Source organism: Mustela putorius, unplaced genomic scaffold (genome assembly GCF_011764305.1).
Source record: "Mustela putorius furo isolate JIRA1106 unplaced genomic scaffold, ASM1176430v1.1 tig00003962_pilon_pilon_pilon, whole genome shotgun sequence".
Taxonomy (NCBI): Eukaryota; Metazoa; Chordata; class Mammalia; order Carnivora; family Mustelidae; genus Mustela; species Mustela putorius.
In genome coordinates, this window is record NW_025422106.1 from 1,723,585 (window position 1) to 1,739,040 (window position 15,456).

The 15,456-nt window shown below is 47.7% G+C and overlaps 1 pseudogene; it reads right to left on the reverse strand.

Moving 5' to 3' along the window:
• Positions 1 to 5,359: 5,359 nt before the first annotated feature.
• LOC101683118 lies at positions 5,360 to 5,795 on the reverse strand (annotated as a pseudogene).
• Positions 5,796 to 15,456: the final 9,661 nt, after the last annotated feature.

The following is a 15,456-nucleotide window of genomic DNA, read 5'->3' on the forward strand; positions in this document are numbered from 1 at the left end:
TGAAGTTCTTTGTAATACACTCTTATTATCTTTTTTAGCATCTATAGGATCTGTAGTAATGCTTCCATTTGTATTCCTAATAGTAGTTATATGTTTTCTCTCTCTCATCTTTCTTGCTACATTTTTTAAAAAAAGATTTTATTTATTTATTTGACAGAGATCACAAGTAGGCAGAGAGGCAGGCAGAGAGAGAGAGGGAAGCAGGCTGCCTGCCAAGCAGAGAGCCCGATATGGGGTTCGATCCCAGGACCCCGAGACCATGACCCCGAGACCATGACCTGAGTCGAAGGCAGAGGCCTAACCCACTGAGCCACCCAGGTGCCCCTCTTGCTACATTTTTAAATCAATTTTAGTGGTCTTTGCAAAGAACCAATTTTTGGCTTTGTGGATTTTATTGAACATTTGTTGAACATTTGTTGTTGAACATTTATTGAACATTTATTGAACATCTTTGGTCCTCATCTTCTCAGTTGTGTGCTTTTGTCTAGTGACACTCAGAAGCCTGGATGCAGGCACACTGAAAGAGTTGGATTAATTAATTTTTTAAAAGATTTTATTTATTTATTTATTTATTTGAGAGGTAGAGAGAAAGAGGATGAACAGGAGGATGAGCAGAGGGAGAAAGAGAAATAGACTCCCTGATAAGCAGGAGCTGTATGAGGTGCTCCATCCCAGGACCCAGAGATCAGGACTTGAACTGAAAGGCAGATGCTTAACCAACTGAACCACCCAGGCACTCGTGGATTAATTAATTTTTAAGATATTATTTAAAAAATAATTATGCCTTGGGTGCCTGGCTGACTCAGTCAGTTAAGCATCTGCTCAGGTCATGATCCAAGGGTCCTGGGATTGAGTCCAACACCAGACTCCCTGCTCAGCAGGGACTCTGTTTCTCCCTCTCCCTCTGCTGCTCCCCCTGCTGTGCTCTCTCTCTGTCAAATAAATAAATAAAATCTTAAAAAATATAACAATACCTCTCCTTACCACAAAAGCAAAGGTTTCATTTTGTTTTATTTAATGCTATGCCCCCAGCCTAGAACAGTGATTAGTCAGGATAGGAACTTAATAAATATTTGTTGATTGAATGATTCAATGCTCTTTGGAAAAATTCAAATCATAAAGCTCATGTGTAGGGTAAAAATTGCATTCCTAGGGCCCCTAGGTGGCTTAGTCGTTAAGCATCTGCCTTCGGTTCAAATCATGATCTCAGAGTCTTGGGATGGAACCCCACGTCTGGCTCCTTGTTCAGAGGGAGGCCTGCTTTTCTCTCTCCCTCTGCCGCTCCCCCTGCCTATTCTCACTCTCTCTCTGTCAAATAAATAAATGAAATCTTAAAAAAAAAAAAAAAAAAAACCAACGATTGGGGCGCCTGGGTGGCTCAGTGGGTTGGGCCGCTGCCTTCGGCTGGGGTCGTGATCTCAGGGTCCTGGGATCGAGTCCCGCATGGGGCTCTCTGCTCTGCGGGGAGCCTGCTTCCTCCTCTCTGCCTGCCTCTCTGCCTGCTTGTGATCTCTCTCTGTCAAATAAATAAATAAAATCTTTAAAAAAAAAGTGTTAAAAAAAAAAAAACCGACGATAATTTTAAAATTGCATTCCCTTGGCCTCCATCGTTACTCCCTTAGGGATTAAGACTAATAGTATGTGCATATGTGTCCTTCCAAACCTATTTATGTGCACAGACATATATATATTTTTTAAAGATTTTTATTTATTTATTTGACAGACAGAGATCACAAGTAGGCAGAGAGGGGCAGAGAGAGAGGAAGGGAAGCAGGCTCCCTGCTGAGCAGAAAACCCAATATGGGGCTTGATCCCAGCGCCTGGGATCATGGGATCATGACCTGAGCCGAAGGCAGAGGCTTTAACCCACTGAGCCACCCAGGCATATAAAATATATGCCCCACAGATAAAATATATGTCTCCCTATGTCTAGGGAGACATATATTTTAAAATTCAAAATAGAAAAGGGGCACCTGGCTGGTTCAGTTGGTAGAATATAGGACTCTTAACCTCAGGGTCGTGAGTTCAAAACCCACATTGGCCCTACTTAAAATTAAAAACAAAACAAAACAAACTAACATTTATATATAGTTCTGAAATTTTTTTCACTTCAACAACAGTTGAGTAAATATTTTTAAGGATAGATTAAATATTACAGTTGCTCTGGTTTGCAAAGGACAGAAATAAAACTCAAACCAGCTTTAGTGAAGAAAAAAGGCAGGACGTCTTTATTGTCTCACATAACTAAATTCCTAGAGGCAGTTGACCTTAGGCCTAGCTAGGTCCCAGTGTCCAGACTTTGTCTTCATAAATCTTTCACCAGTACATGACTTTGATTTCCTTTGTTTTGGCTTTATTCTCAGATCAGCTCATCCATGTGAAGTCAAGATAGCCATAGTAATTCCAGAACTCTCCACAAACTCTTCCTAGGGACTGGAAAAGTCACAGTGTGGTCTCTAATTTGACCCTCATTTAGATCACACACCCTGCCTTAAACAAATCCGTTTGCTTGAGGGAGGATAGAATACCCCGAATGGTCAAGCTTAGGTCTCGTGCCTCATCCTGGAACTGGGAGGCAGACCAGACCCATCAAACCACATGCCCTAGAAGTAGGCGAGGAGTGGTTCTCCAGGGGATATGGGTTGGGGGACAATGGTTGCTAGAAGAAAGGATAATGGATAACGGGGATAGCAATTAACCTCAGCTATGTCTTCAATTTTGCAAATACTCCCCATCTTGCATTCAGTTTTTAACTCTGTGGTGCTTTCACTATAACCAAATCTGTTGCTATTTTTTCCTTGTGGTTTATGACTTTCATGTCTTATAAAAAGTCCTTCCCATCCCTAAATTATAAAGAGTGTCCTTGTATATTTCTTTCGAATGGTTTCTTTTCTTTTTTCTTTTTTTTAAATTTACTTGACAGAGAGAGAGATCACAAGCAGGCAGAGTGGCAGGCGGAGGGAGAGAGGGGGAAGCAGGCTCCTCACTGAGCAGAGAGCCCGATGCAGGGCTCGATCCCAGGACCCCAGGATCATGACCCGAGCCGAAGGCAGACGCTTAACTGACTGAGCCAGTGGCTCCTTTTCTTTTTCTTTTTAAGTAAACTCTACACACAACGTGGAGCTTGAACTCACAACCCTGAGGTCCAGAGTCTCAGGCTCCACCAACTGAACCAGCCAGGCACCCCTTTCTTTCATGTGTTTTATAGTTTAACTCTTTGTACCAAGATATTTAACCCATCTCGAATTCACTTTTATATATGGATTTAACTTAAGTATTTCTTTTCCATAGATAGCCACTTGTTCCAGCACTGTGTCCCTTCCTTGCTGTTTTTATCGTGTGCTAAATTCCTCTGTGGTGGGAGGTGGAGACCGATATCTTAGAAAGTAAAACTGAATGAGAGCGTGAGGGGGAGAAGGGGATCCAGGGTGACCACTTTTTCTGTTTGAGCGGTTTGGCAGAACTGTGAAGCAGGAGGAGGAGCAGGAATAGGGATGGGGAGCTTGGAGAGGGAGGAAGTAGGGGTAGGTCAGTCTAGGGCATGTTGACTTTGAGGAGTTCCTGGACATCAAGGACATATTTAATAGAGATATATGATAAACATTTTTATTAAAACATTAACTATATGAAAAAGGGTTTTATACTGTTTCTGGGATATTTGTTATCTGTTAGCTTATTGATTTTCTTGATCATTTTACAAATGTTTGTGAAGCACCTACTTTGTGTGAAGACAAGTCCTAGTCTTACTATAATACCCTCTTTTTTGTGGTATTAGTGATTATGTATTAGTGATAATGCAAGCAATTCCAACTCAGCCCATTTTCCTTATTTGTCATTGTTTTTTCTCTTGGTACTCATTTACCCTTCTAGATGAATTTTAGAATTATCTTTTCTAGTTTCAGTTAAAAAATTCGATTGGAATTTCAAACTCAAGTTGCATTGGACGTATAGAGTAATTTTGAGGAAATTGACAGCCTTACCAAAGTGTTCTGTTGTGAGAAAATGACATGTCTCTCTCTATTTACTCAAGTCTTCTGCTATGTCTCTGGTAAAATGTATTCCTATGTATTTCATAGTTGTAATTGCTGTTATGAATAAAATCATTTTTAAACATTTTTAAATTGGTTTTTCATGGTTAAAAAGAAAACAATTGATCTTTCTGTATTTTTCTTTTAACTGGCCATTTTACCGAACTTGCTGATAAGATTTATAAGGTTTCAGTGGAATCTTTGACTTTTCTAAGTAGATAATAATATAATCTTCATGTAGAGATGATTTTGCTTTTTCCCAAAATCTATATCTAATTTCACTTTTCCCCCCCAGATTAACTCTTTTGTTTTATCTGATTATGGCTTCTTTTTATTTACCTTTCTGTAGCTCTATTGAAGAACAATTGATAATAAAGTAAACTATGCATATTTAGAATGTACTGTTTAAGTTTTCACATATGAGGACACCTGTGAAACCATCACTAAATCTTGATAATGAACATACCCATCACCCCCCCAAATTTCCCTTTGTCCCTTTTTAATCTATTACTCCCGCCCTTCCCCAACCTCTCCCCTCATCTCTAGGCAACCACTGATGTGTTTATCTGTCACTACAGATTAATTAGTTTGTATTTTCTAGATTCGGTATCTCTATGGAATCAAACGCTATAAATGTACTCTATTTTCTCTCCCTCCTTTGACTTAGCATAATCATTTTGGAATTCTCTGTTATTATGTGACTCAATTGTTCATTGCTTTTATTGCTGGGTACTGTTCCTTTGTATGAACATGTTCTGATTTGTTTATTCATTCTCTTAAAAAAATAAAACTCATCTATCTATCTATCTATTTATTTATAATCTCTACGCCCAACCTGGGGCTGGAACTCATGACACCTAGATCAAAAGTCACATTCTTCCAACTGAGCCAGCCTAGTGCTCCTATCCATTCATCCATTCATTATTTACTTATTTATTTGCCAGAGAGAGAGAGATCACAAGTAGGCAGAGAGGCAGGCAGAGAGAGGGGGAAGCAGGCTCCCCGCTGAGCAGAGCCCAATGCGGGGCTAGATCCCAGGACCCTGAGATCATGACCTAAGCTGAAGGCAGAGGCTTAACCACTGAGCCACCCAGGCGCCCCTGTTCTTTTTTTTTTTTTTTTTTTTTTTAAGGTTTTTATTTATTTATTTGACAGAGATCGAGAGAGAGATTGAGAGAGGGAACACAAGCAGGGGGAGTGGGAGAGGGAGGCTTCCTGCTGAGCAGGGAGCTGGATGTGGGGGTCAGTCCCAAGACCCTGGGATCATGATCAGAGCCAAAGGCAGACGCTTAACGACTGAGCCACCCAGGCACCCCCACCCAGCGTTTGTTCTAATGCTTCTTGTTGGCAGTCACCATCTGTCCAGAGATTCTGTCCAGAACTCTCTGTCCCTGAGGTGTCAGTTTGTGGCCCCTATCTTGGTTCTTGTCTGTAACTTTCAGCCCCTCCAGGGCTTGGAGGACCCTGTGGGCCACATTCTTGGAGCATCGACTGAGGAGCTGGGTGCGATGCTGTTTCTCTGATGTCCCCCATAGATCTTGGTCATGGAGCCAACCTGGTGCAGCCCGAGAGATACAGGCATTGCTCTGTGGAAGTGGCTTATCTGTGGAACCAGTTCTCATCACAGAGAACAAGATCTATACACTCAGGCAGCTTGACCAAGTCCACCCATTTAGGAAACTTCAGCTTTCCAAACTTTTTGAGGAAGGCTGCCAGAGCTCTGATGAACTCCTGCAGGTTCAGGTCTCTTACAGTAACTCCAGCCATGGGAGGCCTCTGTGCCGCCAGCCAGGGGAAAGTGTCCTTCAACTCCCCCCACCCCCACCTTCTTTTTTGAGATTGTTTTGGCTATCCTAAGTCCATTGCATTTCCATAAGAATTTTTTTTGAAGATTTTATTTATTTATCTGACAGACAGAGATCACAAGTAGGCAGAGAGGCAGGCAGAGAGAGAGAGAGAGAGAGGAGGAAGCAGGCTCCCTGCAGAGCAGAAAGCCCGAGACAGGGCTCCATCCCGGGACCCCAGGATCATGACCCAAGCTGAAGGCAGAGGCTTTAACCCACCGAGCCACCCAGGCACCCCTCCATAAGAATTTTAGAATCAACTTTTCAATTTCTACAAAAAAAGACTGCTATGAATTTGACTGGGATTGTGTTAAATTTATACATCAGTTTGGGGAGAACTGACATCTTGACAGTATAAGTCTTCTGATCCATGAGCATAGTATACCTCTTCATCTACTGAGGTCTCTGAGCAAAGTTTTGTAGTTTCAAGTGTATAGGTTTTGAATATTTTTACCAGTCTTTTTCCTAAGTACTTAATATTTTTTGATGTTATTGTACATGGTATTATTTTTTAAATTTCAATTTCCAGTTGTTCATTGCTATATAGAAAAACAATTGATTTTATATGTTGACTTTATACTTACAATCTTGCTAAACACACATAATTAGTTCTAATAGCTATGTTTTAGATTCCACCAGATTTTCCACTTAGAAATCCATGCCATCTTGGGCAATTTTACTTCTTCCTTTCAATTCTGGATGCCCTTGGGCCCTTGCCTTAGAACACTAGTTAGAGCCTCAGCACAATATTGAACAAGGATGATGAGAGTGATATACTTGCCTCGTTCCTGACATCAGCAGGAAATCTATGGTTCTTTTACGGAAGATTCACACTTTTAGTGAGTTCCTTTATGGGATCATGCATTCCTATTCTCTGTTTGGTTTTGCCATTATTCTAATCTAATCTGCTTTAAAACTCCAGTGTATTTTTTTTTCTCTGTCATTTTAAAGGGATTTTGGAGGATGGAGTGGTAAACATTTGTGCTAAGGTAGCCTTCTTTTTTTTTTTTTAAGATTTTATTTATTTTATTGCAGAGCAAGAGAAAGCATGGGGGGAGGGACAAAAGGAGAGGGAATAGCAGGCTTGATGAGGGGTTCGATGATGCAGGGCTGGATGTGGGCTGGATCTCAGGACGCTGAGATCATGACCTGAGCCAAAGACAGACACTTAACCCACGGAGCCACCCGCGTGCCCCAGCCCCCCACATCTTCCCTCAGCAAAGTTCTGCTCCCCTTTCAAGGCCCAGCTCAAGTATCAGTCACATCTGCCCTAAAGCTTTCCCAGACCCCTTTTCCCTGCAGGACTAATTGCTCCCTCCTCAGTGCTCCATCCCCAGGCTCACAGGGCAGAGGGATCCTTTCCATAAATCGCACAGCTGTTCTGCTTCTGTTCCTCTGGGAAGAAGGCAGATACGACTAGTCTTTTGTCCCACCCTGTTCAGGCAGCTGGACAAGTGCCCAGTGCCCAATGCCCTTCAGGGTTCCCTGTGCATGTTTGCAGCCCCGTGTTTGGGTTCCGAGCCCCAGAGGTAGCAGGCGTACCCCTCATCCAGCACGGAGATTCTGGCTCTGCCCCACTTGGCTGTATGCAAAGCGATAGTACAGATGGGGATGTCGAAAATATCTGTGACATATTCCAAACTGGCCTACTTTCCTATCACGAGAGAGTCTGGGACTGAGACGGGCGAGGACACGTGAGAGGGGAGTCTGGGACCTGTTCCCACCTCTGTCTTCCTCTCCTGCTGTATTGTTGTTGTTGGGCAGGAGAGGGATTTGCAAGCCTGGCCCAGCAGTCCCCACCCTGTTCTGCTGTTAGGCTGCATGGTTGGGGTTGGTGGGGAGGGGGGCAGGGAGGAATGAGGGTGTAAAGGGCCTGGAGAAGTTGGTGCGGGGACCCAGGTTGGAGACCTGGGACCTATCTTGGGAAGCTTCCAGCCCCAGAAGGCAGTGGGGGCCAAGGCAGTGGAGGCCATATCCTTGCATGTGGGGGCTTGGGTTTAAGTTCTGGTGCAGCTGTGAAGCCTTGAGCAAGTGTCTTAACCTCTCTGGGCTTTGGTTGTCTCATCAACAAAGGGGGCCCCTCATCACACTTGCTTGCCCACCGCAGGATTGCTGTGAAAACTGTCAAGCTCTGGGCCCTGTGGTACTAATCCAGTTCCCACGCTCTTCACCTTGGCCAGGCCGTGCCCTTGCACGGCAGCTTAAATGATCCCCTGCTCCAGCCCTCTCCCTCCCAGCAGACCTGGCTGGGCCACCACCCCTTTCATCCTGGCATAAGGCTCTCTTGAGGAAGGAGACACTGCACTTCTTGCTGGTGTCTGGCCCTCAGCACCCCTCCTGCACTGGCGGGAAGTTTACCCTGGGAGCTGATCTCAGTCTCTCTTGCTGACATGGAGCCCCTTCAGTGTTTTGACTTAGCTCCTCCCTCACCCAGAAAGTGATCATTATCTAGTTTCTCCCTTTTCAAGCAAGACACGTCCTTCTTCCCTCTGCTTCTCAAGGTGCCCAGGACCCTTGGGACATCTCCTAACTCTGATGAAGCTGGATTTCCTTCTGCTTTCAGGTTCTAGTCCAACTTGGGGTTCTATGGGTGTGTGTATGGGAGAGTAGCTGCCTCAGTTTCCCCAGCAGGCACACAAGTAAGTGGCCAAATTGGGAAAGATGGACTGCTATGTATGGATTCATACATCAGGGCCAAAGAAGAAATAATGGTTCGTATCTAAAATTCTTATTATACCCATCCTCTTTATCTAGCTATTCCACTTCTAGGAATTTATTCTACAGATAAGCTTGCATTTTGTGAACTGAAGTCATTACCAGGATATCTTTTGCCCTAGACATGGCCTAAATAGTCATCCACAGGACACCTTTATTTTATATTATTTTTTTTAAAGACTTTTTTTTTAAATTTTTATTTATTTATTTGACAGACAGAGACCACAAGTAGGCAGAGAGGCAGTCAGAGAGAGGAGGAAGCAGGCTCCCCGCTGAGCAGAGAGCCCCATGTGGGGCTCGATCCCAGGACCCTGGGACCATGACCTGAGCCGAAGGCAGAGGCCTCAACCCACTGAGCCACCCAGGCGCCCCTAAAACACTTTATTTTTAAATGATCTCTGCACCCAACACAGGGCTTGAACTTACAGCCCCGAGGTCAAGAGTGCACATTCTACTGACCGAGCCAGCCAGGTGCCCCAACAGGGTAGCTTTATATGTGCTGGTGTAGAACAATGTCCAGTTTATAATTGTTGAGTGTGTAACCTAGGCTGCCGTTTGGGTAAGAGAACGCAGAGGAGATACTTGTGAACACCTGGGCTAAAGTCCCGAAAGGCCAAAGAAACTGGGGATGGTGTTTGCTTCTGGTGCTGGACCCCAGAGGCCCTGGGCAGAGGCAGTGGTGGGGGAACTGACTTTCCACTGTACTTCCCTTTTGCCCCTTTTGAATTTTGTATCACTTGCAAATAGGATTTCCTATTCAAAAAATAAGTCAAATTAACTTTTTTCCAGTCCTGGAAATCTTGGAGGCCACTGATTTTTGGCCCCCATCATATACTAGTGGTTATTGCTGTGGGCCGACCCCGGCGGGGAGGAGAGTGAAGCCAGGGGTGGGGCAGGGAGTGGAATGGAGTCCTGGGTCCTATCTTGGGAAGGAGCTTGAGGCTCAGAAGGCTGCTCATGGAACAAGCGGACAGCCAAGAGCAGCCACGGGAGAGACCGGGGAGAATCAGGACAGCAGACTTTCCAGAATCCACACAGCGTGGACACTCGGGAAGGTGGAGAAGACAGAGAGGACCAGGGGGACCAGAGCTCTGCCCTGTGAGGGGGAGATGGACAGCCGCAAATAAAGCTAAGTGGGTGTTAGGAAAGCCCAGGGGAGAGGGAATTGCAGCTAGATTGTTTGCATGTGCGGAGGGCGGGGGTGGGGGGTAGAGTTTGGGAAGGCTTTATTTATTTATTTGAGCCGCGCCTAGAATTGGGAGTCAGGTGTCAACAGGGGCAGAAGGAAAGAATATCCCTATGGTGGGGAAACGGTATGGACAAAGGCGAAAGTGCGAGAGGGAGATACAGGGCACGCATGCACACAAGTAGGGGTGTGTGGGTGTGCGTGTGTGTAGTGTGTGATACTGCAGGAGGTAGCCAGAGATAAGGCAGGAAAGATTTAGCGGACAGATCATGGAGGGCCTTGAATGCCCTCCATGCTAAGAAATGCTAAGAAATGTATTGAAATTCTCAGGCAGAGAATGAATGGGAAGTGAATGGATGCTTAGGGGCGTACCTTCTCAAACTCTCTGGGTGAGACACATTTTTATTGTTGTTGTTAAATTTCCAATTGACTATGAACCTACTTTTTAAAAACTATCACGTGCTTGGACACTGTGGCAATGTCACATCCCCGGAAAGGTTGCCTAACGCTTTCTCTCTATTTCTGTACTCATCTCGTGAACCAGTGGCCACACTTGTGTGGGGACCATGCTTTGAGTACCCCTGCCCCAGGGGTCCTTGGAGGGGCTGCAGAGGTCAGGGAGGGCCACAGGTTTTTGTTTTTGTGTTTGTTTCTTTGTTTGTGTTTTTGTGTGTGTGTGTGTGTGTGGTGGGCATGGATGCCCATTTATCTAGGGAGAGGATGCAGAACCTTTGTCAGGAGCCTCAAAGGGGCGCCTTGGCCCCAACCCAGCTATTCTGTGCTTGCTGCCTGCTGGGGAAGTGAGAAGGGGAAAGGGAGCTTCTCTTGGGGTGCAAGCCAGGCAGGGCGGAGGCTTCAGGGATGCAGCATGGGGCCAGAAAACAGCATCCTGGGGGTCCCACAAGCATTTTCTGAGTCTTTCAAGCAGATGCCTGGGGCGCCAGGGCCCCAGAAAGGCTGTGACTCCAGAAAGGCTCACGCAGGTAGGCTCTGCAGTTGGATGGATTTCTTGAACTCCCTAGAAAACACCTGCTTTCATGACTACTTTTTCTTTTTTGGGGGTGAGATTCATGTAACATAAAATTAAAATAAACAACTCGGTAGCATTTCGGCACTCCCCATATTGTGCAAATCCCCACCTCCACGAAGTGCCGAAACACGTTGTCACCCCGGAAGGAAACCTCATACTCCTGAAGGGGTTGGTCTCCATTTTCTTCCTCCTCCTCCAAGGCAGATCTCGACAGATTTGCCTCTTCTGAATATGTCACATACACGGAGTCGTACAGTGTGTGACCTTCTGTGTCTGGCTTCTTTCACTTAGCACGTGTTTCAAGATTCATCCGAGTTGGAGCGAGTATTAGTACTTGGGTCCTTTCTAGGGACAGATCATGTTGCATTATAAGCATAGATCACGTTCATCCGCTGAAGAACATTTAGGCTGTTGGGTCACGTGCTATTTCCATGTTTAGCTTTTTGAGGCATTGCCAAACTGTCTTCCAAAGTTGCTGAGCCATTTTTCATTCCCACCAGCAAAGTGTGAGAGGGTTCCACCTGCTTTCTTTATTCAACAGGTGATTGTTGTCACCTGGGAAGGCAAGGCAATGGTTATCAGGAGCTAGCATGGGGAAAATAGGTCAGGATGATCCCTGCTCTTTTGCCCTACTGCCCACCATAGGCTTCTAGGCTACTTGGAAGGACTGGGAGGCTGCTGGCTGGCATGTGGGTGTGGGAGGTTGCCTTTCCCTTTTTCACCAAGGCATGTAGGTCAAGGTGGTGAAATCTAAAGCCTCAAAGCCAAGGTAGGTGTGGCCTTTCAGGAGTTGGGCTTGTGGTCCACTTGGACCCTGTGGCTCAAAATATGTCCTCTCAGGGATAGATACAGACTCTGTTCCTCCTTCTCCCTACTCTGGTCCCTCCACATCTTTCTTCTCTCTTCCCTTTGCCTTTCCTGAGCTTCTCACCTCCCTCACTCTCTCTCTTCTACCTCCCCCTTCTGCTCACGCCCCTCCTCCCCTCTGTTTTTTGTCTATCATTTTCTCTTCACCCTGCTTCCATCTGCCTTCCTCTTTCATTGTTACATTCCTGCTCTAATGTCCACTCCCCTCCACCCTAGCCTGCCGTTCTTATGCCTCAGGGACTGAGTGGGAAGGAAGGGGGTGGGGAGCGGCATGCACGTTCATGTTCACGGACTATATCCATGAGCCCTTCTCCCCACTGAGGCCCTAGTAAGTCTCCCCAAAGCGAGATGGGGTGCTGAGAAGCCTCTCTTTCATCTTTATTCCTTCTTTCTCCCAGGAGACGCACTGACATCAGTGGCACAGAGCATGGTGGCCCGCAGCTGGGGATCGAGAGATCCAGTTCCGGTTGTCTCTGCCCCTCAGTATCAAAGGTCAAAGTCTGGGAAGAAAGGAGTCTCCAGGGGAGCTATCGGGGCAGGAATTGGCCTTGGTTTGCAGGGAGGTGCTTTGGGAGGGGAAGAGCCATCATCCATGCCACAAAGTTCTCCTGGACACTCCCCCTGGGTCAGGCCCTGTGTCGAGCTGCCAGGCAAGCTGCATCAGCGGACTGGGAAAACAAGAAGTCCCCTCTGGCCCACATTGGTTCTCAAAGTGGGGCCCAGAGCAGCAGCAGTATTTGGAAGCTTGTTAGAAATGCAAATTCCCAGGCCCTTCTTCAAACTTACTAAATCAGCAAGTTCAGGAGTGGGCCCCAGCAACTCCTGTTTTGACAGGCCCTCCAGTGATTCTGATCCTCACTCTAGTGTAAGAACCATTGCACGACCCTGAGGGGGAGCCTTAGTTAATGAGGGAGACTCGGCACTCCCAGTGTGATGGTGGAGGTAGGACCCTTGCCTGCCATCTGACAGGAAGACAGAGACTTGGGCTCAGAAAACTGCCCATCAGAGGGACATCTAGGCTTCTCGCCGAAAGTCCTTTAGCCCGGGCTCCCTCTCTGCTAGAAACACCAAGATGAATTTCTCTGGCTGGAGGTGGCTAGAGTCAGGAGCCCAGAGAAACCCCCATCCCACATTCTCTCTCCATTCTTCAGAAAGTGGGTTTGATGTGCTAATGAGAGCATCAATTATGGAGCATCGTTAGCATTCATTACAATAAGAAGCTGGAGAGGGAGGACCGCAGGGAATAAGGGACGGTCCTTTGAAACTTACTGCTATTCACTCCTCTCCTGTAGGGTGGGAGGGGGAATGGGAGGGCCAGGAATGCAAGAAGAGACCTGGAAGGGGCTCTGGGGCACTAGTCTACGGTTTGAAGGCTTGGGGCAGAGCTAAAACCCTCCTCCTCCTCCTCACCTCCCCCACCCCTGCCATTTTCTGCTCCAAATGCCAGGTCACCCCCCTGGTCACTTTCTCTCAGGTACAGGGCCATAGCGCAGTCCCCTCACTGCCTGCGGGCCACTCTTGTTGGAGGGTGGATGGTCCAAGGGGCTCATGAAATGCAGGGGACTGGCAGGGGGCTTTCTCTAGGATCTGGGGGGGCGGGGGGAGGAGGGGGTTCCCACCATGGCGGAGTGAGCAGTTCAGCATATCCCAGCCACCATTTCCACATCATCCTTTTCCCTGTGCCTTTCCCCAGAGGCCCCAGTGCCTCTCTCTGCCCACCCCTGGTCCCATGTCTCTCTTCCTGCCCAGATGTTTGTCCAGGTGTGCTCCCTGTTCTCACTGTAACTTGGGGAAGGAGTGGCCGAAAATTCTCACCTCTAGCATGCTCCCCCATAACCTCCCTCCCACAGGTTCCCAGGAACAGGCCAGGGAGGGGGCAGGGACAGTGTAAGAAGCTCCATTAAACTTGGCCCTAGTGATCCCTCATATGAGCCAGCTGCCTCCTCCCGACCAAGAGCAGTGCCCAGAGACACCGGCTGGGAGGAGGGCAAGAGGGAAGTTACCTGTTGAGGACTGCGAGTGGGGGTGGGGTGGCACCTGCGGCATCTCAGGTGGAGGCAGCTGGCACACGGGTTGTGCCCGGGCACCAAGCCAGCTTCCAGGAGCAATTCTCTCATCTCTGGGCTGGAGAAATACTACCTGAGTTGCTCTACTGTTGATCAGTGGCAATGGCTTCCCAACCTTTTCCCTACCCCAGCTTTGGAGATATGATGGGGGCCAGGAACTGATCTTCCCTGGGGGGCTGGGCCAGAGGACCTGGGGGGGGGGTGAGGGTCAATGCCATCCACCCATCCTCTGTCTCACTGTGGGGTCTCAGGGCCTTTGTTTCGGTTCTGAAGCTGTATCTCCTCTCACCCCTCTATGGGACCCAGCTGTCCTGGGTTGTGTGGGTGTGGATGAAGTAGTTCAGGGGAATAGGGGGTCAAATGAAATCAAGGCTAAGCAGACGATGAGAAATGTTAAGGGTCAGGGAGCCTGGGTGGCTCAGGGGTTAAGCCCCTGCCTTTGGCTCAGGTCGTGATCTCAGGGTCCTGGGATAGAGTCCTGCATCGAGCTCAGCAGGGGGTCTGCTTCCTCCTCTCTGCCTGCCTCTGCCTGGCTCTCTGCATACTTTGATCTCTGTCTGTCAAATAAATAAATAAAATCTTTAAAAAAAAACGTTAAGTGTTCCTTTTTAAGTGAGCTCCTGTGTGCCTGGAGCTCCTTAGCTCAGTGGCTAAGTGTCCGCCTTGGGCTCACGTCAGGATCCTGGAGCCCTCCTGATGCAGGAGGTCACGTCAGGGTGGGGAAAGATGGATGCACTGTCCTGCTGACACCTTTGGAACTCTTCCCAGTTTCTGGGGGCTGATTCATAGAGCCTCTCCATCCAGTCTCCAAACCAGTGGCTTCTTGGCATTTATCCTAAGGGCAGAAAAATCTCCATGGGACTGGGCAAGCGTCTTTCCTGTCATCATCCAGGGCTAATGCTCAGTTCCTTAACCTTGACATAACTGAACGTTCCTGAGCCCAGCTCTCTTCCATCCACCGAGGCTGGCCCCGGCTTCTGGCAGTGCACACAGAAGGTGCTGCTGGTGATGGGAAAGATGCTGAGAGCTTTGAAGTCAGGCAGATCTGAGTTTGAATTTCAGCTGTGCTACTCTTAGAGTGGACACACATGGCTATTCCTGTCTGAGCCTCAACTCTTTATCTCTGAAATGGGGCCAAAGGTGCCCATTCTGCAGGATTGTTGAGGGGGTTAAATGAGAGAATCTGAGTAAAGCACTTGCTGATTCCTTTCTCCTTAGCTGTGCACAAAGTGAGGGAGGGAAGAGACCCCATCTTAGGGGAAACCTGAAGGGAGAGGAAGGGATGGAGTCTGGGCAGTTGAGTCAGACTTCTGAATGGAGGCACAGAAGCTTGAGTCCCCAGCCTGGAGGCTCTGAGAGGCGTGGGAGGTGGTGTCCGAGCAGTCGGGGGGAAAGCCACCCCTCCCTACATCACCCCCTCCCCTACACAGGGCCCGCTGCCTCCCATGCCCATCCTGGGCAGACAGCCAGGCAGGGAGCTGGAAGAGTGCCCGCTGTGCGTTGAGGCCAAAAGATGGGCACTGTCCAGTTGGCAGAGGGAGAGCAGCTGGCCGGGAATGGGAGAAGTCAGGGTGCCGACTGCTGGGGTCGTGTGCCCAGACGGTGTGTCTGAGACACGGCTCTTGGCTGTCCTCCAGAGCTAGCTCTGCTGGAGCTGGGAAGGGCCCCTTCCCTGTCCGGCCCTGGCCCTGCCGGCTAAGCTACTGCACCTGGAGATTAA